The sequence below is a fragment of the Varanus komodoensis genome, unplaced genomic scaffold (assembly GCF_004798865.1).
Source record: "Varanus komodoensis strain SLA01 unplaced genomic scaffold, ASM479886v1 scaffold18_1, whole genome shotgun sequence".
In the NCBI taxonomy this organism is placed as follows: Eukaryota; Metazoa; Chordata; class Lepidosauria; order Squamata; family Varanidae; genus Varanus; species Varanus komodoensis.
This window is the reverse complement of record NW_025335548.1, coordinates 6,243,911-6,264,863: the sequence shown is the minus strand read 5'-3', so window position 1 is coordinate 6,264,863 and position 20,953 is coordinate 6,243,911. Positions and strand designations below refer to the sequence as shown.

The window sequence follows — 20,953 nt, the reverse complement described above, 5'->3', positions numbered from 1 at the left end:
AATGACCACGCTGAGGGTTAGGGGTGGGCTTGAACCTTCTACATGCAAAGCGTGGGTTCTACCACTGAGCTATCTGCCCTCCCAGAATACTGTTGCTACATCTACAGCATGTTATTTTTTTCTGCTCCACATATTTCCCTGTTGAAGTGCTATTTTCTCCTAGTTATGGGGGGACTTTCCAAGCATGTCTACTCAGTCGTTCTATCAAGTGATCTCCTCTACTGTAATAACTTTGTTGTTCCTGATTGGAACACTGCAGAGTCTGACTCCAGCGATAATGAAATCTGCTGTCACTTTTTTAGTTAGAAAGAAAGGCTGTTACAAAGCAAAAGCAGAGCAGCCTCTGGCTGAAAGAGAAGGAGAATCAAAGAATGACTCGAGGTAGCTCAGCAGTGCCCTGATTGTCAATATCTTTAACAGAGGCAGATTTTTTTTTTTAACGAAGTGAAGAGAAAAAGCAGGTAAATAAGGAGACTAAGCTAAACTGACACTTGACCAAAAGAAAAAGGCAGGGAGGGGGGAAGGTGAACTGGAGAGATCTGAAGCAAAGCTACAACTTGGCACAAAGGCAAGGACAAAGGATGAAAATCAGTTGAAGTGGACTGATTAACAGGAACCTTGAAATCCGCATAGTTCGGTCTGTAGAAGTTACCATTTTCTTACAGGAAAGGAGTGGGCAGAATCAGAATGCATTTTATTTCATTGTATGTGTTGGGTGGTTGCTTAGAAAAAAATATCAGTCCTGTGCACATTTCCTTATGGACAATATTTAATAACCTTTTAGTAAATGTTTTCTAAACTGAAAAGAAGCATTCTCCAATATTTTCTGCTTGGTTTCCTCCCTGACACAAAACTGATGTGTGAAATTAAGCCTCATTTTTATTTTCTGTCAAACAAAGAAAACTTAAGGAATAATTTGGATTACCATACAGAAAAAGTGTGGGAGGCTATGTTTTTGCTGTATCCAAGGAAGCAGAAGACTATGAAAGTGCATGCCACAATCCAAATCAGTGGAGGCAACTCAACATGCCACCTTACATTATTCTGAAAAATCAGAACACATGTTGGGCTATTTACTCTAAACACCGGTAGGGACTTGGGGAATCATTAATATTCCGAATCCTCAGGAGGTGGAGGATGCATACCTAAAGCGAGAATAAAGGAGCCATTTTAGAATGAACACATTTACTTCTGTCTGCACCAATTTACCTATTGGTAGAAATGACTCAAATAGGCAGTCATTAATACTAACTATGCTGCTCTCTTTTGGAATGGATTATCTTGCTCGATTCAGTGAAAAACATCAAGTGAATTGTGGCAAAAATGTATGCACTTATCAAAAGATTCACTGATTTTGTAAGCTTACACGCATTGTTTTATTTCTAGGACATAACAGATTTCATGGGACGGTACTCCAGAACTGACAAATGAATTCGTTTAATCTATTTTGATGTGTGGACAATGGGAGGGTAGTTCTCTGTAGTAATACCATAGTGTTACTAAAGTCATCAAAGACATCCAGACCCTGTGATGAAAGGTAGTTTGTAGAAACCATGGGCTGCACCTGCCCGAGTCTGTCTGCTAGCAGAATGAGCTTCTGCAATTCCTGCAGCCCCTACACACCTCCAGATTTCCTCCGGAACATTGTGACACTGTCTGCGACATGCACGGGGAACAGCAGGTGGGTGGGGGGAGATGGAGAATTCCCTTTGTGTGAGTGGAAGGTCCACTTTGTGAATGAACATCCGCTTGCATGGCAGTTGGCTCGAACCCTGGAAGCTCTGTTAACATGAATTAGGTCGCCTTGCATTGGTCCTACAGAGTAAAGGGATAAACGGAGACATTGCTTGAGGCCATGGCACACCTAAAGTCTCCTCCTGTGGTTTTGCAGTGGTAACTTTGCAGTGTTGAGGAAGCAGGCATTCTAAGAATTGTCAATCTGAGCAGTATTCTTTGTAATAGCTGGGTGAGCACTAAGGTTGTGTGCCGCCGCGATATGCTTGTTTGAAGGACAAGGATGCTGGGCCTCTAGTCAAATTACCTTTTTATCTTTGCTACAGCTGGGCCATTGAGGAAAGATTTATTGTGCTTTTCAGCGACAGGAGGTACATTTATAATTGTGTGATCACCAGCCAGATTGCTTCAGCCAAGGTTAAAAATACATTTACATCTTGTAACTATTACAATAATCTATTTAGTTTTAATGAAGGACATGTGTGTTGTGTCAGAATGTTACATGAAAAGGTTGATTAGAAGAGTTTATTGAAAGCCACTGACCAATAAGCCTGTCTTACTAGTATGTTTGTTTCAGGCCACATTCATATCAACATTTGTATTAGTATACATTAATGCTTAGTCCAGGATTACCTGCATCATGTCTAGGAATGAATCACTTAGTCTTAGTGTTGAAGAGATTGTCAAGCTGTGGGGATCACACTCATTCTGTTCCTACATGCCCTTGCAAATTATTCATTTATTTACTGTATTGAAATTCACACTTTTTTTACAGATTTCCCATAGTGCATGCAGTTTTGCACATATTTTTAAATATATGTATTTTCCCATATCCTTGACATTTGTCCAGTGCAATGCTGTTCATCTTTTTTCAAGTATGTGCATTTTATTTATTTAAAACATTTGTATGCTGCCCATTTTTGCCACAACACCTCTGGCTGGCTCACAATCATAAGACAGAACACAGTAAAAACTAATTATAACATTTAAAAATATAATTTGTGTGTACTTGGCATAAATTTGCATAGTTAGTATATTTACAATGAGACTAACTATAGTGGTACCTTGGCTCACGAACTTAATCCATTCTACTAATCTTAATCCATTCTAATCCATTAATTAGTTGTGAGCCAAGTCAAATTTCCCCATAAGGTTCAATGTAAATAAGGTTAAACCATTCTGTAACCATTTTTTTGAATCACAAAAATTTGAAACAAAGTGATAAAGAACAACAAAGTAACAAAGAACAACAAAGATCATGGCCATCTACCCCCCCCCCCGAGCATGACTGCGATCACATCCGTGCAGGGAAGACAGGCGCGAACGTGATCGCCACCCGATGCAGAGTTCATGACCTGAGGCAATTTTTTTCTGAAATTTCTGTTCCCCACCCAATTTGGTCGTGAACTGAGGTGTTCGTGAGCTGAGGTACCACTGCATATTAGAAAGCTCAAAAAATGGAAATTTCCGTAGGGAATTCTTGTCTTAGCTTGCTGAAATGCTCAGGAGGTGCAGGCAAAGACTCAGGAGATGGGAATATGGTAGAGAGAGTGTTGCACTGGGACTCAGGAAATTGGGGTTCTAGCCCACACTCAGTCAAGAAGCTCACTAGGCGTCTTTGGGTTGGTACTTGTCTCTCACCTAACCTACCTCACAAGGATGTTCTGAGGATAAGATAGAGAGGGGAAGATGAGGTTTATGTAAGCCACCTTGGTTTCTTGCAGGAAAAAGGTGAGATATCAATATAATTAATAGATAACAATATAAAACTAAGTAGACTGGATGTATCATATATCCCTAATCATGTCTTTACCTCCTCCTTGCTATAGCAATAAGCAATCTTATTGCTTCCCTCTGGTGCTGCCATCATTGCTTCTGCATCCATTTATTCTTATGCAGCACCCCATGCCACTTTGGCTCAGCAACAGTCACAAAGGTGTTCGTCAGACCTTATGGATGCCAGCTAGACACTGATAGTTGAGCGAACAGGCAACTGCTGGGACCAGCCTGGCCATATGGCTAGAAGTGAATTTGCAAATTTCTAAGAAAGCACAGCTGCCAAAACCTGTTCAATAAAAATGTATTGGCTTTTTAATTTAAACACTCAATTAATTTCTGATCCACCTTTCTGCCGAAGAATAGCACTCAAGTCAGCTAACAAGACAATCTGGACTGAAAAATAAACTCAGTCAAGGCATGAGTTAAAAACCAGTACCTGAAAAATATAACAATAAATAAGCAGCGTCAAACAGTTAAAATCCCCTTCAGCACTAGAGCAGCTTACTTGCCAAAGACCTACCTGCTAGGGAAGGGACAACAGAGGGAGAGCTGTTCTGAAGGCACATCAGGCATCCTCTGTATTGAAGGTAAGCAGGTGTGGGGCTGGCCTGAGCTTGGAGGGGAGACCCCCTAGGAACCACATGTGACCACCTTGAGTTCTGCAATGGGAGAAAGGTGGAGTATAAATATAATAAATATACAGCCTACCTCTGTACAGAGTTCCTGAGCCTGAAGTTTTTTAGAAATTCATACCGCCACCATTTTCTCCCAAGGCATGTATTACAGAATGCACTGAAGGCTCTCTACGAGCCATGCCACCTTGACTTTGCTTTAAAATTATGCTTTCTTGAAAACACCTGATTATATTCCATGGTTCTTGTCTGCTACATTCTGCTTTTAACAGTTGACCTATAAAAGTTAGCCCCCATCACTAAAATAATTATGACAAAAACTTTCTGTGACTATCAGCTTTGCTTGCTCTCAGACCTCTTTTCATCTGTTTGCTCCTGTTCAATTCTCTGGATGGCTGTTCTGCATTTAAAAGTGGAATGGTATTTTAACTGACAGGTTCAGGATGACCTTTTATTTTTCTTACCATTGTATGATCACTGCAGCATTTCTTATAGTCATCAATAACATCGTGTAATATGACCATTATGTAAATTTACTTGCTGTGTCAAGAAGCGATAACTTTTAAGAGGAAGTCAAGTTGTAAGACATTATTCGCTTTGATAAATATTCTTTTCATCTCAGCTCACAAACCACAGTGTAGCACCCCTTGATACAGAAAGAAAGTCTTTCTCTTTCAGTGAAAATGGATGCCTCAGGATTTAAACTCTGCCTTACCGTTAGTGAGGCTCCAGAACATAAGCTTCAACTCCCTGGCCCTGATTTTTCTGGCACTTTTTGTTTTAGTGTGTCAGCCCCATCTGTTGCTTGTTGACCAGTTGTGACCTGGTTGCCAGCTGGACTGTTTAACAACCCAGGTAACTTTTTAAAAAATCAAACAAACCGAAGTCCCAAGCTTTTCCAGATGTGGATCTCCTGGCTGAGATGTCCAGGTTGATCTGTTTGTTCATTCTCTGTCCTTTCCTGTCTCCCTTCCTGATCTGTTCTCCCACTCTCCTGCCCTGCAGAGAAAGGAAATTACATCCAACAGACTGCTTGGAGCGAGAGTTTGAGTTTGCTTTGCAGGGAGTTCCTGCAACATCATTCTGCAAGGACTGTCAGATACACCTGGAGCTCCATTTACCTGCTTTGCTTTGGACCTTATTCAGGGGCTATCTTCTGTCTCTGGCCTATCCCACCTGAATGCCTCTGTCTTTAGAGCACAGTGAGAATCTCACTCTTATGGAATGCTAATCCCAACTTGCCGACAGCTTCTTCTGCCCCATTCTTTTCTAAGGAAATGAGAAGAGAACATTAGAACAAAGAAGTTGGCTTGAAACTCAACATTAAGAAAACTAAGATCATGGCATCCGGTCCTCACTTCCTGGCAAATAGATGGGGACGAAATGGAGGTAGTGACAGATTTTATTTTCCTGGGCCCCAAGATCACTGCAGATGGGGACTGCAGCCAAGAAATTAAAAGACACTTGCTCCTGGGGAGGAAAGCTATGGCAAATCTAGACAGCGTACTAAAAAGCAGAGCCATCACCCTGCCAACAAAAGTGCATATAGTCAAGACTATGGTTTTCCCAGTTGCAATGTATGACTGTGAAAGTTGACGATCAAACAGGTCAGTCCTAGAGGAGATCACCCCTGACTGCTCTTTAGAAGGTCAGATACAGAAGATGAAACTCAAATACTTTGGCCACCTAATTAGAAGGAAAGACTCCCTGGAGAAGAGCCTAATGCTGGAAACAATAGATGGCAAAAGAAGAAGGGGACGGCAGAGAATGAGGTGGCTAGATGGAGTCACTGAAGCAGTCGGCGTGAGCTTAAGTGGACTCCAGGGGATGGTGGAGGACAGGAGGGCCTGGAGGAATGTTGTCCATGGGGTCACGATGGGTTGGACATGACTTCGCAACTAACAACAACAACATCTTGCCCCTGAAACTGTGGAGAAACCCATTCCTTTATTTTGTTCAAATGGAAGTTGTTTATTGCATTGTAAATAACTAAAAATATAGGTGTGCTCTTAAAAAAAATAAAAACACAAATATTTGTGGTCTAACTGACTTAGGCCACAGAATCTGAAGGTGAGTCTCCTGGGAGAGAAGTGCCATGTTTTCAAGGCCAGTGAAGACTGCATTGTTTCCATGGACCCATTAGAATTTGTTTTATTAGAATTGTTAATCTGTTGTATCCAGTTGTTTTATGTTTAATTGTGTTTTATTTCTTTGTTGTGAGCTGCCATGAGTGTATGAAGATTGAGAAAGGTGGGATGTACTATAATTAGGTTACAGTGTTCATTTCAGGTAAAAGCACTGACATGAGGAAACGTAGTTTAGGAACCTACTGTTCAGAGTTGATACCTGCATCCTTGTGTTTCACCAGGAGAGGAGCAAAATATGGACAAAAATGGGAAAAAAACACTACCTCCTCTCCTTTGGGGTATGGAACACTGCAAGCAATAGACTGGGCTCCATCCTTCGTGCTCTAGAACAGGGCTTCCAGTGTGAGCATACAAGTATGATGGCTGGGTCTTTAAGCTTGTTGGAGTCACTGTGGCTGAAGGGTGTATCACACGCATCATAGCTCTGCACTTCTAGTGTAAGATACATGTGTCACCAGCAGGAAAACACACAGCTGTTAGCGAGTGACATCTTTGCTTCAGTATAATGGCCAAAGCGACTCAAAGCTTGTAACTTTTAAGTGTCCCTTACTCAGAAGCTTCAGTGCTCTCAGTAATACTTCTGAGTAAAGTTAATGCTTGGCATGCTAGAAGATGTACTGTGTTGAGCATCATATGATAGTTTATGGGATGTGAGTTGGTCTGATTCCTAACACAGAAAAGCAACATGCTTCAGTTTCCTGATATTGCAGTTTTTGTTCAGTTTTCAATTCTAATAAATTTCTCCAAAGCGGGTGACAAATTTAAATGGTTAAATCTTATTGGTTTTGTTGTTGGATGTTCGTGGAAATGAGTTCATGGCATAACTCCTAAATGGACTGCTAGGATTAGTAATAGACAAGCTCTCTCCCCCGCCCCAAATTTGATTTGGAAAAAACTCACCTCAAATGAGTTCGTTTGGGTAATTTGAATAAAGCTCCAGATGAACTCATTTAGGCATGGCTCCATTCCAAGCTGTGGCTTAATCACAGGACGTTGCTGGGCACATGCTGGGCTGGAGACCTTGCCATCCCTGCTTTCCTGACTCTAATTACCAGCTGAATAATGCAGGTCTGGTGCTTTCTGTTTCCCTGATCAACAGAACCTTGCATCTTGCATGTTATGTATCAGGCTTCAGCTTCTAGGTTGAGGCACTTAATTTGGGAAACTTAGCTGGAGAGCCACACCGTACCGATCTGGATCTGTGTGGCTTGCCCATGGCAGCAGAGAGAGGAAATGAACCCAGGCTATCGTTAAAGTCCAACACTAATCCCTTTACATCTCCCTGTATCATGTGAAAAACATCCAGTAGCTGCTAGACATCAAGTAGAATACTGCACTGTTGGTTTATCAGGATCAGGACTGTCATAATGATGAAATGGTATAAGAAATGAGCTACATCACAGCCCATCTCCATCCTTCAAAAAGTAATTCATATTGGGTATTTTCATGATATACTCCATTAAATAGATGGCAAAATCTTACAAAGCTACACGGGAAACAAGTGAGATAAATGTGCTGTTAAAACCTGGCTGTTGCATAGCTTTGCAAAATAATTTCAATGTTTGAAAATAATTGTGCGGCAAGCTACTGTGGGAATAGTGGAAGGTCAGCCATTTCTTCACGTAAAACATCGGTATGCTGCTTTATATCAAGGAGGTTAATGAAAAGGAAAATGGCAAAAACAAAACAACCAGCACCTGAGAGTGTAGTTAAACATCTGTGTTTAAGGTACTTTATTTGGTAAAACATTCTGTTATGCCTAGGCATTTTTTAAAGGATTGGGAGTTGACTGGTGCTGAAAGGAGAAGCAAAGTTGGTATCAGCTCCCCAGAGAGGGTGTTGCGTAGTTAGGGTGCCAGTGCCAAGAATGCCATCTCTCTTGATGAAACAACACTCACCCATAATGGAGACGGTATTTGGGGAAGAGTATCCTGCAAGGAGTTGTGTGTCACAAGCTGTAGTTCTTTAAAGAAAGGCATCAGCACTTCAAATCTGGGTCCAGAAGTGACCAGGCAACTGGTGAAATACTTTTAATACTGGTGAAATATACTCAGAGAGAGCATTGCTGGTGCATGGCCACTACACTCTGCACTAACTGAAGCTTCCAAAGTGTTTTCAGCAGGAGCACTAAATAGATTGCATTGTGGTAATCCAGACAGGATGTGAACACTGAACATGTGGCCAGATCTATCCTGCTGCTATGGAGACACTGGGTAACTGCCACAGACTCTCAGTCCAACATACCTCACAGGGTTGTTGTGAGGATAGGATTAAAAAGAGGAGAAAAATTATGTAAGCCACATTGAAGTTCTTGAAAGGTCAAAAAGGTGGGGAGAAATAATGAGGAGGAGGAGGAGAGCTGGTCCACTAATTGAAGCTGGTCAAAGATACCATCCTCAGAGGTTCTAACTCCAACATTGTGTGTGTGTGTGTGTCTAAAAACATTTTCTTTTTAACTTGTCTGAGGGTTTTACTATTTATTGATGCCTAAGTATCACACTACAATGTGAAGTACAGAGATTTGGCTGGGCCATAAACTCTGGGAGTTAAAGAGCTGTAGAGCTAATGCAGCTAAGAAATAACAACTTCCACATGATGGGAGTACCAATGACCAAAAAAGAGGAGAGGTTGGGGCACTTTGTCCATCTCCTCTTCCTCTGATGGTGAGGATAAAGCCTCTGCTTTCAAAAGGATGCTTGGGAGCAATCACGGCAACAGATTATCCATCTCATTATTACCAGGGCAGCGTTCATACCAAGAGTTTGGGGATGCACTAGCCAGCCTGTCCACCATTCCTGTCGAGGGGAGCAGCCAGTTTATTAGCATTAGTTAATTACTTATTTCATTTCTATACCACCCAACAGGCAAAGCTCTCCAGGCAGTTGGCAACACTTCCAAGAGGCTAACCCAAACCAGGGAAGATTGAGACCATGACAATAGGGTTAATGGCCTCCTCTAGCCCCTACTGGAAGAGGTCGAGAACACCAGCACTCGTGCCTTGCTGCAGGGCTGGCCCAAGAGGTTTTGCTGTCTGAGGGAAGAAAAGGTGGTCACACTTGCTCCATGTGCAGAAGGCCGTGGGATTGGCAGTTAAATCTTAGTGGAGCGCTGGAGATGGGGCAGCACTCAGTGCTGGCTGAGGGCTGCTTATTAGCTTGCAAGGGGCCCTCCGGACAGGCTGCTCTGCCCTCCCTGTTCTTTGCCACCCTTTCCTGCCCCCAATGTCTGGTACCAGGGGCAGCACCTCACTCTGCCTAATCCTGATGGTTTGCTTAATGCATCACACTGCTGGCATACTGGGGCAGCCCCATGGTGTCAGAAATCTTGAGTTAGCCCCACTGAGGTGGCCTCAGCATGGATTTCAGATCCCCCAGAACCATCACCCTGGGAACCCCCAAGCCACCTCTGTCAGCTCGGGTAGGAAGCATGCTGGGCAGCGGCGTGGCTACACTGGCAGAATCCCTCACCTGACCCTAAAACCCAACAGCAAATACAGACCTTTGATACCCAAGTCCAACTGAGCAGGTTTCCTGGAGAGGGAAATGCAGCCATTACAGACCACAGTAAGTTGCTCCCCTCGTAAATACTCAAGCCCCAAGTTATTGCTGGGTGGACTCCCCAGACCTGAGTGATACACGGAGAAGCAGCAATATCCTCAGCAAGCAAGGCGTAGGTGATGGACGTGTTGCTGTGCACCATCCTGACCTGAGCCTCCAAGAGCTGAGTTGGATGGTGAGAAGACTGGAAGAAGAGAGAGCTCATCAAGTGCCTTGCCATCCTTCCCCTCACCTGGCCGATCCAAGCCTACCACAGTGTGGGCGCCTCCCTCTCCCTCATCAGCCAGCGTGTTACCCGACACAGGAGTCCATCCATCTCAGTCCCACTAACCATGTTAAGAGCAACGCTAAAAAGACGTTCAAAGGGCAAGTCAGCACTGAGTCAGAACTGATGGATGTATCATTACAGTGCAGATAAGTTGGGTACAGACCATGTAATCTTTTGATAAAATGCCAAGTGAATTTAAATGGATGGTTAAATAATACAGTGCAGTGTGACTACCAAAAAATAAATACCAAAAAAGTGTGCTGTAGCAGCCTAATCGAAGAATATTTCAGTCAGTCTGTGAATAAGGTATCCTCTGTGCTCTGTGCTATACACTGTATATGGTTTCGCCATCTCCATGCAGAGTGAAATACATTTAAGACGTCCTCCATAATTTATCATTGATAATTTAATAGTATGCTAAGACTTTTCTAGAAGTCTTACAGTGCAAGTCAAACTGTGGGTAGGCCCAACTGTAAAACAAACAAATCCTCAACTGATTTATTGAATCTTAGTCTTTATAGTACTAAATAAGTCCATTAGCCATTATAGGAAAACAAAATGAATAGGAATTCTGAGGTGTTTTGTGTCCTTATAAGCTGGAGTTTCCCCAGGTGATTTTTGAAAAAAACAAGTAAGGAATCTTTATGGCACAAGGAGTTCATTATTTCCCTGAGCGTTATGTGTTCAGAGAAATAATGAACTTACAGTTATTGCTAGAGGCTCTGAAATGTCATGGAGTGCCATGAGTACCCAAAGGCCACACAACAGCATCGCCCGGTTTCAGCATTGGTCCTCAAAATTCATTGTTGTAGAACATTTCAGTTGTCTTTGAAGATGCTACTTAGAATTTGTAAGTGCATGTTGGATGCAGAAGTGAGTTCTGGAAGGTGTCACACTAGGACATTTAATGAGTAAGGTCACTAAAATATAACGCTTGTGCTCACCACCACCACGACCACCACCACCAACAAAGGTTGGATCCTGTTAATGGCAAACAGAGATAAAGTCAGTTCTCTGGACCCCTGTCATTAAGTTTCAGATATATGCCTAACTGGTGACATTGGTAGCATGTTTTAAAAAATAAGGTGGATATTTTTTTCCATTGGCATTTTTGATTATTTAGCACAAGCTTGGGAGGACTTCAGCTGATAGGTGATGACATGGGGACCGAGGGTTTTACTCAGACTTTCTCAACGTGCATGCTTGAAGCACCAGCTTCCATCTGATAGTCTTAGGGCACAATCCTAAGCAAGTTTAGATAAAAATGCTGTCTAGATGTTACTGGCCAGAGCATGCTCAGAGTTGTAGGCCCTTTTTCTGTCTAAATTCACATAGAATCCTGCTTTCAGTCCTATGATTTCACAGCTGCTGGTATCAGTGGAAATGGAAATTATTTGGGCATTCTTAAGACATTTACTCCGAAATTAAGATTGCGGTGAACACTGGAGACTCAGTCATGAATGCATTAGGGATGTTAAGGAGCAAAAATTCTTGAGGAGTGGAACTTTTCTAAAAACAAATATACGCAGAAGGCTGTGTTCAATTATTTGCTTTTAAAGACCCTTTACAGTAGAGTTGTTTCCCCTGGTTGTTGCTTTAGTGTGTACACACATGTACAGGCCTGCATGGAGGTACAGTCTGGCAGCTGACTGATGAACGGAATGAGTGATTCCATTCAGAGTTCGCATAGTGAATGGATGGTGTCATGACACTTTTTAGATTATCCTATTTAGTTGTTGCTAAAAGTGGGAGAGAGCAAGTGAGAACACTTTTTAGTGAATAATGAGACGTTTTCCAGGGTTTGTTTAAAAACATCATTGAAAAGGAGTGGCACCTTTCCACCTTTCTAATGCCCCATGCTGAGTAATTTTGGTTTGGTTCCAGAAAATAATATATTGCTATTAAATGTACATAGTACCAACTAAACCAAGATCCGAGGGTGTTAATCCTATGCCCTTTGAACTCTGTGAGATTTACTTTTTAGTAGAATGGTAGGACTGTATTTCCAGAACATGAGCTCATGTTTTTCAGCTAGCTTTCTCCCAGTTTTTAAAATTTATCATAACACTGGCCAACAGGGTTTTTGATGCCTCAAATATTAGACCTGTTCCTGGGTATATCTGCCACACTGATTCAACAAATGGAATCAATTTTTCCCTATTAGCTCTAGTTTTTGAGATACGGCATAAATGCCATATACCACTCTTCACTCTGGTGGCCTGTCAAAAATCAGGATATTTTAGTGTAGTGTTTTATTTAATCTCCTTGTAGCACAAAAGAAACACATTAAAAATTAAAAGAAAAGCGAAATACAGTAAATCTACTTATTTCAAACCAAAAGCACAGGTTTATGATAACAACATTCCACTCATTAGACACAGAAGAAGCTCCTTTTGTAAGATTTCCAAGAGTGGGATCTGCCAGGACAATCCCACATAAGACTCCAACAGTAACCTGCCACCAAGTGTGCATCCCATCTTCCTTGGTATCTGCCTTCCATTTTTTTTTTTTTTTTTAATGCCTGAGTGAAATCTTTCACCTTGCTCTTCACTTAAGTCACAAAGGGTCTCTGGGAAGTGATCTAAGTGACTGTGTAGATAATGGATTTTAACACTCATTTTACAGCCAAGCCTGTTGAAATGAAGGAGCATAGTTGTCTGCCTTCTTGTTGTCAAGGAAGTTTTTCACAACAAGAACAAATGAAGACCGGGCACAAGATTTGATGTCATTCATCGATTCTATGAAATGTGGGTCATCCATGAGGTTTCCTACTTGCTTTCAGGGTGTGCTCCCCACAATTATAGCAAAACATGTTGGGACAATTCAGGCAGCGCCATCGTGAAGTAGCCACAGTCTCTGCAGTGCTCAATCTGCAAAAATGAAACGATATGAGTGGGAAATATACACACACCTCCTATACAATCATAACTACAATACAGTTAATAAATTACCCTTTAGAATCCAGTGTTTCCAATGTAAAATTACAGTTGGAAGTACATAAACAGTCTCACTATCTGCTAACTTGTATGCAAAACCATAAACTAGGTAACGGAAGAACAAGTTGAACAAGAACAAGTTGAAGATCTTTTCAAAAGCTGACTAAAAACTCATATACATTTGACCATATCTAATGCAGCCAATCACTGAAGTGGTCAGCGTGAGCTTAAGTGGAGTCCAGGAGATGGTGGAGGACAGGAAGGCCTGGAGGAATGTTGTCCATGGGGTTGTGATGGATCGGATGCAACTTTGCAACTAATAAAAATGCAGCCAATGCAGTCTAGCCAATGCAATTTTCTGAATCAGCACCCCAAATAACCCCAAGAGATAACAGTTCTAAAACAGATCTAAAAAGCAAGGCTCCACGAAAAAAGATTTTTTTTTTGGTTGGGCTGTGTTATCATCGTCAACAACAACTATTAAATTAGAGTAGGGATGTATGAGAATTTCTTCCCTGTTTGCAAATCATGTGAATTTCCCATTGGGAAACCACAACAGGTTGGATACATTTGGTATTTCTGAACTTACATTCACATTCAAAAGTGTGCTCTTTCCAAAACATTTGCAATTCCTCCCCAAACTGCATTTTAGCATATGGTGGGAAAGTGTGCATTTGAGGTGTGTATATGAAATGTGAATTTTTCATCTCTAAAAATGAAGACTTATCCTGTTTGGGTATTAAAAAGAGGCTTGTGTTTGGGAATGAGAGCAAGGTGAGATAGACAGCAAGTGGGAAAAATGGAGAACCTCAAAAGTTCAAATAATGCTTGCTCTTCCATTTCTAAACTAGGCAATTAACTTTTCAAGAAAATTCAAAATGAATGTCTTTGCAGCCAAAACAACCATTCCCTTGCGCTCCATTAATGTAGCTGTCACATCTTCTGTATTACCTGTTGTTCTGCTTTAAGTCCTGAGATGAAGAGTAAGACATCTTGTGGAAGCAGTAATGCAATATTTGGTTTAATTTAAATAAAATACTTAATTCCAAATTTGTTTTTCCATTATAAAAGAATAAATTAACAAAACTAGTAAGATGCATTTATTTATTTATTTATTTATTAAAACATTTTTATGCCGCCCCATTCGCCGAAGCCTCGGGGCGGCTTACAACAACATTTTATATTCTGTAAACATAGGCTATTTGACCTAGATTGTTTTAATCATATTTGAAAATGGAAAGCAAATTTCCTTGATTAGAAAAACTATAATATGTCTTGAAATTTGATTAGGTTATTGTTAAATTCCTGAATATTAAAATGACATTTAATCAGCTGAAACATACCAAAAAATCTATAGCTTGGCATTTTGATTTTAATACTACAAAACACAGCAATACTGGGTCATCATATTGTATGACTAAGTAACTGATTTGCAAAAACTATGGAAGATGGATAACTTAGGCTCTGAGATTCGTAGCTCCATTTTACTCCTCATCTCTCCACTCAAGAAATAAGAAAAGCCATAGGGTTCAAATATTGCACAGCTTTATTATCCTCTATGCTTTATAATTTCATCCCTGGCTCTTGCAGAACTCTGCCCACTCTACCTTTTTTTCATTTTTTAAATGTATATCCCTGTTTTAGTGAGGTTAATTTGCTGTGATGTTGTATATGCTCAGAAAAGCTGCATCCTTTCCTTTCCTTTAGCAAATCTCTAGCATTTATAGTTGTGAGGATGTGCCTGAAGCTGTGTGAGAAATGCCTGGTAAAATCACAATAAATAGAAAAGAATTCCAGTAATTAGGTTATGGGATTACAGTGCAGCTGTAATTTCTGTGCAGCTGTCTGCTTTATCTCCACTCCTTTGGAGCTTTCCACAGAATACCTTGAAAATCTCTGGGAATTTCAGCACTTGGAAGAATGTGGGGGTCTTTTCCTCTGGAAAGGTCCATGTTCAAACTAATAGCCTCAGGCCAACCTAAACAGATTGATATGTGCAGATGTACGTAAATCTTTACTGTTGGTGCCACGACGACATCTTCATAGTCAGTCATATTGTCCCTGTACCATTTATGTCCTGTCTTGTCCTGGCATGTGATTCAGGTAAACAGACTGCATCATAGCAGTCAGTGTCCATTCTGGTCACATCAGGACCTTGGACAGTGCACTACAGGAGGGAATGGCTGGGCTAGTCACCCATAGGGAGCTGTTGTCCTAGCAATGCACTGCAGTTATATGAGGCCTTAACAGGCCGGCAGAACTTGGTCTGTGAGGTAGCTCCACTGATTACAGATGAGTACCGCAGTTCTTAAAGGAGCAGTATCTGTTTCTACAGCTTCACGCTCCTGTGCAGCTAACAGACAGGAGAAGCTGCTGGGCACTCATCTGCAGGATCAAATGTTGCCGAGAGAGCTACATCCTCAGGCCTGGAAGATATGGATGGGGGCACTGTTGATCCCTCCCCCCAAAATGAGGCAGGACGTATCTGAATCTGAGTCCTCCTTGAAATGATACTGAGCCTCAAAACCAGGATGCATTAATCCCCAACACCCGTATGCAGTTATTTATTAAGGGGAACTTTATGCTTTGCTGTATGCCTTGCCTGAACTGTTCATGCAGTTAAGAATAAACATTTTCGCAATCAACTACCCAGAGGTATCTTAACATTGTGCCTTAGAGCACAACTTTGTCTTAGATAGATTCTAACAAATTATTTTAGTACTTGCTGTCTTTGATATTTTAGTCTTTGCCAATTTAAATTGTGATTGTTTCAGCTCTTAATTTTAGGTAGCATTTAACTAGATCTTGTTGTGTTTTATTTTATATACATGAACTTTTTTCTGAGAGCTTTGGCTGTAGGGTGACTCATAAGTCTGAAGGAATGAACAAAACACCCAGGAAGTCCAAAATAACTGATCATAATGGCAAAACAGCGATCTTTAGATTACAAATGTAACTTGGCTGTTGATTTCAGCCTTGCTGTGTGTCTTATATGGCTTATTCCCTTTCGACATTAGTTGCACAAGCAGAATATGTTAGACAAGTTAGGAAAAAAATCGAAGTGCAACTTTTTCAAACTAGGAGAAATCTACATATTTGCTTAACTTTGTATAAATGCTGTGCCCCTGCCGGTTCAAGCTTCTTCTTCTTTTTTTCCTTGCGGCAGAATTACCCATCTGGGAGGAAGCACAGTGTTCTGCTTTTTTTCCAGTGCTGTTCAGTGCCATCAGTAAAGCAAGCAGAGGGGATAAGTCCCCTGCCTCCATATGTTTCTTCTGTATTTGATGTTTCTTCAGTTTGATCTTTGCTATGATGTCCTTGCTCCTTTTATGTAAAAATGTGAATTCTCTTTACAATCAATACCTATCAAAAGTGAACAGGAGCATATAGTATAGATATAAGCATGCTTCACAAGGATTAACCAAGAAATTATTTGAGCTTCCCCCACTTCAAAACTACAAAAACCTGAAATATCTCCTGAGCCCAAGGGCTGAAAAATGCTTTCTTTCATCGCAGAAAGACCTTTCTGTTGCACCGCTCCCCATTTACTTACCTGGAAAATGGTGATGGATGGGGAGAGCAGAGGAAGAAGGGTTGTGCTTTCCCTCCCTCCAAATCTTGTGCAGCCCTGCAGTGTGCTGGTTAGAAAAGACTGGCAATTCAGACTCTGCCCAGAGTTTATTACTTATTTGGGAATTCTTGTCTCTGGGGACTCATTTCAAATGATTAAGCTAAATTTAAATAAGCTGAATAATGAGGTCTCATGGGACATTGGTAGATGGATATCTTTCAGGTTAAGTTTATGTGTTACAGTAAACACATGAAAAATGAAATAAAATATCTCAAATTGCCTATGTTTGTGGTATTTCTCTATTTAAGATGGCAAGTATCTTTTAAAGTAAGTTTTTGTTTCATAAATTTCTACAGGGCCTCATTCCAGCAGAAATATCTTTGAAAAGAATGCAATTTTTATTAAAGAGGGTAGGTTTAGCTTCCCCAATTGCTCTTTATATCATCTGGCCATTTGCTGATTATTACTGAATTTTGAACTTTTCTGCTCAGATTAAAATTTTCTCCCTGGTTGGTTTGGAATATTTATGCTTGGATCCTTTCTCCAAATGGATTGTACTGAGTTTTCTGTATGCTAAAACAACACATCAAGCCATGTTTTGCTTTGTTTTGACCATCAGAATTACTGTTCTGCAAACCAACACATTTTCCAATCACTTCAAATCATCAACAATTTTTAAAGAGCTTCCTTTTACATCATATTAATTATACCGAGTATAATAGAATTTCCATTTGTCATTAAATTCTTCAGTTGGTCTTCTGTTTACATAAATAGTTAATTTTTCTATCACTGCATACTCTGCCAGCTTATTTTTTCAGCCTTCAATTGTTGGGCATTTTGGGGTTTCCCATTTAGAAGCAATTTTAATTCTTGCTGGAGTTGTCATGTATTTAAATAACTGACATGTTCTTTGAAAATGTTTAGGGCATTATTTTCAAAAGCATATTCTTAGGACTCATTGGAAACTTAGTTTTAAAGGGTTTGTTTTGTTTTTGTATTTATGCATGTATCAACTTCTGGAATCTTTTAATGGTTTCAAGCTGATTTTTCCTCTTGATCAGTTTGTGTTGTAAGTCCCAGTCATACCTTCCTGTCATTCTCAGTTTTCGTGGCCATGCAGGCAACCGAAGCGTCTGTTAGGATCCAGGTTTGGCCTCACCACCTTTGCTGCTTCAGAGCCCCCTTTGTTTCTGGAAGTAGCAATCGGCACTGAACAGCTACGCCAGGCAACCATGCATGTTTGTTCTATTATCAGTGAACAAAAGCAGTATATAGGGTCTTAAGCAAGAATGGAATAATGAATTGGAGCATAATCAACAGTGTGCTTCATTGGCATCTATTTCAGAATTTGTGACTGATCTTAGCTTGCACTTCATTCAGCAAACACGGATGTTTCGGTTATTTTGGATGCCACAACATCTTTTCAATGAGGGCTTCATTAAATCAGCCACTGTTGGAGGTGTTGGAGGTGCAGTACAGCTCACAATTCTTGTACTCATACATTTTATCAGTGCCCATTGGCTGTTTGTTTTCAGCACAGCAACCTGCAGTGGGCGGAGGACTTGATGAAACTTTCAGTTTTTGAATGAGTGGTTTCTAGGTGTAATTTACAAATTGGCAAATACATAGATATTTGTGCTGCCTTTGTTGAATTCTATACTATCTCCAATAACAGTAGGATATCTTGCTATATATAATCTATATACTGTAAGGACACTAGTATATATGCATTCATTGTAATAGGTTTACTTAAATCTCATGTAAGAAAATTGCAATTTTATTTTACCTTTTTTAGGCTTTTGGTTTAGATTTTAAAATTCAACAATAAAAATAAGTTTAGAAAAAGAATGAAAAAGAAAAGCCTGGAGCTGTTGCTACAAATCTGCTACATCTCTGAAGCTTCCCAGGACTTTGAGACCCCCAATATACTGTTGATGTGGCATCGCTAGTGAAGGAGGAGAGATGAAGGGGAAAAAGCCAGTTGCTGCTTGCTAAGTTACTGCTTTTGCCATCAACCCTTGCCAGAGCTGGGGAGGGCAGAGTCTTGTTTGGGAGTACTGGAGGGATGGGATGGTTCAGTGATGTCAAGGCCTCACAAGAGCAGGTGAAAGGAAAGCTAGGAATTCTTTGGTACATATTTTAATCCAAGCTGAAGAAAAGTCAGGGGCTGTACCAACTACTATCTTGTTTGAAACAGGCTTTGAGTTCCTTAAGTTTGCATGCAGACCTGTATCAGGGAACATTCATCTGTATTCAAGTCCTACTCTGTGCCTCTGTCCTTATTGCTACCAGGGTACCTTTGTAATTCATATCAATGGTTTACATAAGATCTCTCTCTCTCTCTCTCTCTCTCTCTCTCTCTCTCTCTCTCTCTCTCTGAGTGTGTGTGAGAGAGAGATTTTTTTCATGTCATGAGACTAACACCTATGAATGTTAATGGATTTTTCCCCAATTTGTGCTTATCTCTTACTATTTTTCTTTTTTCCAAGGATAAAAATGTTTCCATGAAATGCTCCAGCTAGCTTTACTTCAAGCATAAATTGTGTAAACCTTCACTAATCCCTTTTTCTGGCAAACAGCATAGCTGATGGAAATGTATTTGCCACCAGAAGCACGTTGCCTCTATTTCCATCAACTTTAATCACCCTTTTCTTTGCCCAACTTGAAAAGAAAAAGAGTTTGAAGATCCAGTACTTTGTTTTCTGCATATCTGCCTCCTAACAAAATTTAAATGAGTGGATTGTTAGTCCAGGAAAAATTTCCTTTGTGTTGTTAATGTTCAGTGAGATATTAGATGAGGAAGCTTCATGGAACAACATCCTTTTCCTCTCAAGGGTGTGTGATGGTTACAAGCTGCCTCTTCTGACTTTTCATTTTTCAAAGGCAATTAACCCTTCTGAAGGCAATTAATAAAACCAGGGATCTTCAGTCTCAAAAACAAAGAAGATATAAAGAGAGTGCAAGTTTGCTTTAGCGTCCCTCTTGCTTTTTGGCTGACTTTTCCATTTTGGTTCTTTCAGCACATCCAACATTCATTGAAATCTCCAGCATGAGGTCAAACATGTTGACAAATGAGTGATTTATTTCCAATGAAAGCAAGCAGCTATTCTGAACCTTCACAAACTTTTGGGATCACGGTAAGAGTTTTGTGTTAACTAAATGCTGCATTAGCACCTTGCTGCCTTAGAAATCATCATATGAAAGGACCTTGTAAATAGATCAGGGGGAGCTTTAGTTAATTGCTTGTATCGGACAAAACTGTAAATCAAAGTGTGGTGTCTAAGAGCTGATTCACATATGCATGTATATCCACCTGTTATTTGCAGCGGTACTTTCTCTTTTTGAAAAACAGATGTTTGAACCTGGACATCTGGATTGTTTCTTCTCTATCAAGCCAGAAAAAAATACCCAACAATAAACTATAGGTTAGGTTTCTGGCTTATTGGGGAGAGACAGGATTTTCTCAGCCATTTCGATTTGCAGTGAAAATGATAGGCAGCATTTACAAGCCCATCTACCATGAAGTGCAAATCCCACCTGTTATCTTGGCTGCAGGAAAGCAGCTGAAGAGCAATGCTAGAGATAGATACTAGGTAACTAAGCCAAAGCGAAATGTATAACTTCAGGTGCACTTCGGTTTTGCTAGCTTTTGAATGTTCAAGTATTAGATACAGTGCTTAATGGGTGACTGCTTATGTTGTCGTAAGTTTATAAATCAGTAATGGTAACTTTTTACAAATGACCATTCCTGATCGGTATTTTTGTTCGAAAAGGCTGTCACTTGAAAAGGTGCAAGAGCTTTTAAGCTATCTATTAAATACACAAGATCTTTTAAACATTTCAACATCACATAAGAATTGATGGTGAGAGCCGTTTTCTAGTTACTAAATGATCAGGAGTAGAGTGAGTCACAAATATGAAATATATAGTTGTCTTTCTCCCTGACTCCTGGCAGCAAGAAATGCCAGATTTTGTTTCTGTTGATGGTCACAGCTGTTTTATTGCTCATTATTTATTTCTTACTGTTTCAAATGTAGGAAAAGGGATCTAAATCATATGGATAAGGGAACTGATTCCTGCACTACATTACCAATAACTATGGGGTAGAGTTAGCAATTTCCAAGAGAACCTCTGTGGTCAAAAACATTAGTTTTTGTTGGATGGGACCAATCCTTGGGGCAAGTGCATGCCTTCCAACAGTGTTAGGGAACTATCGGCTGCTCCTTAGATTCAATAGATTTATGCCATCCTTCATAAATGCATCCAGGAGCCCAGGTAAAAATAGGATGCTGGTGCTGGCTGATCAGTCATTCTGTGTAAGACGTTGCT

General features: G+C 40.4%; 1 protein-coding gene across 2 annotated transcripts in view; it reads left to right on the top strand.

Moving 5' to 3' along the window:
• Positions 1-20,953, top strand: part of GULP1 (GULP PTB domain containing engulfment adaptor 1) — a 201,883-nt gene that overhangs the window by 64,958 nt on the left and 115,972 nt on the right. For both annotated transcript variants that reach the window (XM_044427094.1, XM_044427093.1), the window contains exon 2: positions 19,645-19,761. The gene's annotated coding sequence lies outside the window, so the exon portion shown is untranslated. The remainder of the gene's footprint in view (positions 1-19,644; positions 19,762-20,953) is intronic.